This window comes from Oxyura jamaicensis, chromosome 8, assembly GCF_011077185.1.
Source record: "Oxyura jamaicensis isolate SHBP4307 breed ruddy duck chromosome 8, BPBGC_Ojam_1.0, whole genome shotgun sequence".
NCBI classification, from domain to species: Eukaryota; Metazoa; Chordata; class Aves; order Anseriformes; family Anatidae; genus Oxyura; species Oxyura jamaicensis.
In genome coordinates, this window is record NC_048900.1 from 9,807,904 (window position 1) to 9,813,903 (window position 6,000).

General features: G+C 48.5%; 1 long non-coding RNA gene across 3 annotated transcripts; it reads right to left on the bottom strand.

Moving 5' to 3' along the window:
• Positions 1 to 3,258: 3,258 nt before the first annotated feature.
• On the bottom strand, positions 3,259 to 5,724 carry LOC118170781. Of its 3 annotated transcripts, none has more exons than XR_004752880.1 (4): positions 5,641 to 5,724; positions 4,840 to 5,554; positions 3,893 to 3,952; positions 3,259 to 3,483 (listed from the first exon to the last, which is right to left on the bottom strand). It is a non-coding gene; the product is annotated as an uncharacterized LOC118170781 (long non-coding RNA). The 3 variants fall into 3 exon arrangements; XR_004752881.1 differs by having other exon boundaries at positions 3,259 to 3,581; XR_004752879.1 differs by having other exon boundaries at positions 3,259 to 3,952.
• Positions 5,725 to 6,000: the final 276 nt, after the last annotated feature.

Below are 6,000 nucleotides of genomic sequence, written 5' to 3' on the forward strand. Positions count from 1 at the left end.
TTCCTGTGTCCTTGTAGTAGGACACCGGACATTTCTCTGAGGAGTCTTGTCCAGGACACATCATCTCCTTCACATCCAGGTCTCTGCAGATGCCTGTAGCACAAACAGCAAGAACAACTGAGCATCTCCTATGGCAGAGGAGCCCATTTGGAGACCAGCAGGCTGCAAACTCCTCCAGCTTACTTCACGCCCCATCCTGCAAACATTTAAACTCCAGACAGATGTGCAGGCCTAGGACCTCACGGTCCCGTCTGCTGCCTGGTAAGAGCCCAGGGTTGTCCTCACCACCATAAATTGGTGCTCTGAGGCAGTGTGGCCAATTCCACATGCAGCACGCCAGCATCACCTCAGACAAACACGGCCTGTGTCTGGCTGGCACCTGAGCACACACCGAGCCCCGAGGGAAGGTCTTCTGCTTCCACTCAGAGCCTCGGCCACAGCCCAGATAACACATGCTGCAACTGGGAAGTCTTTGAGGCAAAACACTGCATCCTTCCCACAGCAAAGTTCACGAAATATTGGTGCTTTCTCTCTGCAGCCAGTACAAAAAAAAAAAGGATGTAAACGCTCATGTGTTTATGGGTGTACTTTAGGGAGGAACTGTCACTTGAAAACCTCCTCCCAAATCCAGTCTCAGCAAAGGACTGCCGTGTTGCAGAGTGCTTGGCTCTTACCAAGGCTTTAGAAGATAACTTCCTTCTATGACTTTGGAAAAATCACCCCTGCAAGGCAGTAGCCGCCTTCCAAAATGCTCTTGTAGAAGCTGCTTTTCAGCAGTCTCTAACGGGGAGTGTTTTCTTTAGGTTTTAGGCCCTGTCACGACTGCACGTCCAACTGACACACCCACACGGCTTACCAGGGCCACATGTGCTAATGAAGATTTCCAAATCTTCATTAGTCAGTGTCAACTGCAAGCTTCAAGCCTGAGCTGTAAAGACTGTAAATAAGCAGGCTGATGGCCAGAGAGGCTTAGCAGCTCTTTGATGAGGTATCCAAGAGCGCTGGAGAGAGATCTGTACCACACCCTGGCTGTGAACACGGATAGCACAGATCTCAGCTAGCAATAAATTAGCAGTTCAATAAAGAAAGCTCCAATTAAAATAGGGGCAACCAAAATTAGACCCTTTACTGCTGCAGCAATAAGGTGAAAATGAGGATGATGGGTTTCTGCTAGTGGCCAAAGTAAAAGCGATGGTGGAAAATCCTGGTTTTGGAGCCAAGCTGAAGAGGAAGGACTTAATACAATCAGAAAAACTCATTTCGTTTGTGGTCAAACAAAAATATTTTGCTTGACCATTAACAAAATGTTCAGGTTTGCTTGAAGACTACTTAATCTTACAAAAGTAAAATAAATAAAGTAAAACTAAACCCCACAACTTTTTCTTCTTTTAAACTCAGGTCTATTTAAAAAAAAAAAAAAAAAAAAAAAAAAAAAAGATGGCTTCAAACTCAGTGATTGTCACTAAAGCAAGCTGCTTCAGCCTGAAAATGCTAAAGTGAAAATTCTCAGTATTTAAGGAAAGAAAGAAGGACTTCTATTGTTTTGTCTTATCATCGACTGACTTCAGCCCAGAGTTCAAAGTTATTTTGGTTGCCTTCCTCTCCTCAGGAGAGTTCATTTTTTAACTAGTATAGCAATCTCTTCCAATTCAGTTTGAGATATAAATGCTAGGGCTCAGTAAAGCTCGTAAGTACATGGGTGAGCTGACAATTTGCTCAAATATCAGGCAAAACTGACTTTTTTTTTTTTTTTTTTTAAGGTTTTCTTTGAAATTGTACCTGAATTTCAGAGGACCTGAGGGGTCCTCAGGACCAGCCACCCCTTAAACACACACAGAGCAAAACCCTCCAAGCCTGCATGCTCTGCCATGTAACCTGTGCACCACAAAACTTCAGATGCCATCTTCAGTCCTGCAAAATATTAAGGCAGGCATTTAAGATTTACCCAAGTGATTAAGCATGAGCAGCTTGTAATTGTTTCCAGATTCCTCTCCTAGCAGGAGAAAAGGCTCCGCAATTCCTGTCCACGTGCTCAGTGTAGCAATGCGCTCCCAAACTGAGACTGGAGATGAGCTGAAGAGGACAAACAGATACTGCAGCTGAGAACGAGCCAGCATTACCTTTTAATCCAGCATGGATTGATCAGCTTGGAAAAGCAGGATTATTTAGCCAGCACGCATCGGGGTATGTCTGCATCATCCCTGTAGCAACACCTGTGCACCAGCAACTAGAAACCCTCTTAAGTACACGTGGTGAGATTGTCTGCAATTTTTCATCTGGCTCAGGAGTGTTAAATGAAGATCAACTGTTGGAACCAACCTCGTTTGGGGGCAATGGACTGTGTCTGCGCTTACAGAGGGGACCTTTGTCCTCAAGGCTTTACATAAAGCCCCAGAGATTGCAGGTTTTCTGCACGCACCGCAAAGCAATCCAGCGAGCATCTGGAGAGACACGCCTCACATCCCAAACTGTTCCCTTCATGCAAACCTAGCCATGTATTTTTCCCACAGACTGCTTGGTCATGGAAAGAGATCTTCCAAAACTCACTCAGGGCTTCAAACCCCTTAGCAGGCCCAGCCCAAGGCTGAAAGCAAGCTCCAGGGTTCGCCCCTGCCTTTGAACCCAGCGGGGATCTGCTCCAGCAGGTTAGCTCTCGGGGGCCACGTCGCTCCCAAGATTTAAGCCAGACCACATGTGAAATGGCAACTACCTCTTAATTTTTATTATTATTTTTAAACAGAACAGTTTAGGGGCTATGGGTTTTTATTAGTAGTATTTTAATGGTGAATTCAGTGTGCTGCCTTTCCTCCTTAATGAAGGGAACTGAGGACTCAGCAGTGCTCAGCTTCTTCTGCTTTCTAGAAGCAGTCCCTACAAGCCTTTTGTGAAAAACTAACCACAACCTTGCTTTCCCCTTCCCCTTCCCTCCAGAGAGAAGGGGGCTTTCAACAGCTTGGGCCATTTTTCTTCTGCTGACTCTTTACCTTAACCTTTTCTCCAGGGTTACATTTATTTTCCAAGCCTGCAGCCAAGACAACGACCTGTGGCTTTGTCTCGCAAGGGTCACCGTCCCCCTGTGAGAGGCACAAGCCTTGGGGTGGGCTGACCACGACCCCTGCCCACAAACAGCCCAGTACAGCCCATCATCAGCAGCCGACACTGCCTCCCGGAGAGCATATCCACAGCCAGGATGACTCCTGCACTTGGACTCTGCAAAACAATCTTCTCTCCCTTCTGCAGCCCCAGCCATCGCGTGCACATCTGGTTATTCCTCTGAACCTCTCTGCATTTGTTGCTTCATCACCGCTCAGCTCCAGTCTGGAAATGTATCTGCTCTCCCCTCTCCTGGGGCTTCATCCGTCTCCTCCTCTCGCTGCATTCACGGGGTGGTGGCTCGTGCCATCCCTTCTTGTGCAAAAAGAGAAGGGTCTCGTTCCAGGATGGAAATTTGGGTGAGTTCCTCAAGGAGATTATCTCAGACATCTAGAGAGAGAGGTTCACCACCCTCTGTGGAAACTCGCAAGGTCTGGGCTTCCTCCAGATGTGATTTGATTTTTAAATTTGAGCAAAAGCACTTCAGCCTTTACAATGTGAGAGAGGAGTGAAAAAATACATTGCTGCCATTATAAGAGAGGGGGAGAAAAGCCAATCGGGCTTTCTTTGAAGAGCCTTGGTGCCAAAACAAATGGGAATCTCTTAGATCAGATGGATTTTCTAGCAAAAACAGCCTTTGCTTGCTTCAGCTAACATGGGTGAGGGTAGGCGTTTGTCTCCTGAGCCTGGCTGCCCAGGGAGGTGGGAAGGGCTCAGCCCTGCCAGGTAGAGAACACAGAGTGCACAGGAGCACACGCATGTGCCTTTGGTGGCTGTTACCCATATGGTCTTTACATACCAGGGTGCAATAGGAGCTCCTCCATCAAAACACATGCCCACACAGCTTCGAGATGATGTCCTGTGCAGAAGCAGATTTGTTGCCCCCATAGGCAGGGTTTTGGACTCATGCAGTCACCCCAGTCCATCGTCTGCATCCTCTCTGCAGGCTGGGCCGGGTCTGCTGCCTCCAAGCAGCATTTCCCTTGGGAAAATACCACCAGCTTGTCCACAGCAGGGGAATGAGGGGCTTGAGACCAGTGCGGATTTGCCCTTCATCGCTATTTCACAGCCCTCCCCAGGCTGTCGCAGCGTGGAAGCCATTAGCATTTAAAAATACTTGCAGGAATGGGAGGGGAGAGGAAAAAATGGTATTTGCTGAGGCCCATTCCTCAGCACACTTTCATGTGTGCCAAAGTTTGTTGGCATGGCTCTGTGTTTGATAGGGAACATCTGGGCTGCTGTTGCTGCCTGGATGCTGGCTGAGGGCAGCGAACAAAAGGGGTTTGTGCAGGAATGCGCGGGGAGGGGGGCGGCTCAGAAGCAAAAGGCAGAAATACTCAGTGGAGAAAGCTTAATGAACATCCCTGCTTTTTCCAAGGGGAGAGGAGCCACCCCCTTCCTTCCTCCCCGCCCCAGAGCGTGCAAGCAGGGCTCCAGCGCTGATCAGCAACCCGCTACCTCCGCGGTCTGGAAAAGCCAGAGGATGCACCCAGAGCACACTGAGCCCGGTGATATTGGACCATTACCACTGTAAGCAGCACCCGCTGATGCTTCCTCCACTCCTGATGGGAATATGGGGTAGGACTCTGAAAGTCTCTCAGCCTTTGGCTCCAGCAGACCCGTCCCAGGGAGCACGTGGAGCCCACAGACACACCATCCATCCCTATGTGCCCTCCCCAAGGAATCACTGCCACCCACATGTGGGCACAGGACATCCCTGATCAAACCCCATGCGACGTTTCTGACCTCTTGCAGTTCTTCCTTTCTGCCATCTCAGGCCTGCAGTATTTTCACAGTTCTGGGAACAAAAGCACCGATGCCATACCCTATGTGCCGATCCCTCGTCGCTCATCCCATTTTTGCCTAGCAACACCTGCTCATGGGCAACGTTTTGGGGGCATCTCTAAGAACCCTTTTATCAGCAGAGCATTTCTGTTCTCTCCTCTCCAGGGCATACGTTTGGCCAGGAGCTTACCCAGCAGCCTACATCCCCCTCAGCTCCGGACCTGAGCAGGGACACACACCAGGACTGCCACCCAGAGCCAGATTTCTGCTCCCTCCACATTTGGGGCTCCTTCAGGTTGCCAGAGCCACCCCAGAGAGGGCACGCCAAGAAGGATGCTGCATTTTGGCAGTACCCAAATGGAGCTGGTCCCAGGCTGCTTACCAGCTCAACACATTTGCCTAAATTTGTCCCTGAGGCAATTAAAGAGTTCGGTGCAGTCCATTTGCCCCATGGCCACAGCTTGCCTGTGGCCCAACAGGAGCCAGCAGAGAAGCTGCTGGTGGGAAAACGTCCACCGAGCTTCTCACAGGCGAGGGGAGCTGTAGCAGTTGTTTCATCTTAGGAAAAAAAATTGGCATGCCTTTCCAAGTTGTCCAAGCCTTTGGCTTCTGCATTTCCTTCGGTGACACATCCCAGGGTTTTTAGTTGAAAAGGTCTTTTCTCCTTAGGGTTAGGCTGATTGTAGGAAAAAAATAATAATCAAAACAGGAAGCTTGAAATTATCAAAGAAAAATATTTTCATTGACCTAAGAAGATCTTACCCTGAAGTTTTTTGCTTCGTGAAATTTTTCAGGACTGAATCTTCATCCCCACGAGAGAAGAGAAATACTGCCAGTACCTCCAAAATGACTGCAGAAGGAAAAAAAAATATTGCCAACATTTTTTTTATTTTTTTTTATTTTTTTTTTTAACCTGAGACCAAAAGTCATGTCTCATGGGTGGCAAGTGAACCCCCATGGAGCTTGGCCATGGGCTTCAAGAATGCTTCTAGGACAGGGAGGATTTTCAGGGGTGGGACAAGCCCCAGGCACTCTAACAGAGAATAGAAGATGCTGGAGGTAGAGATGCTGTCAGCTCATGCCTTCAGACTGTCCTATCGATTTCTGCAGCCAGGCTCAGGT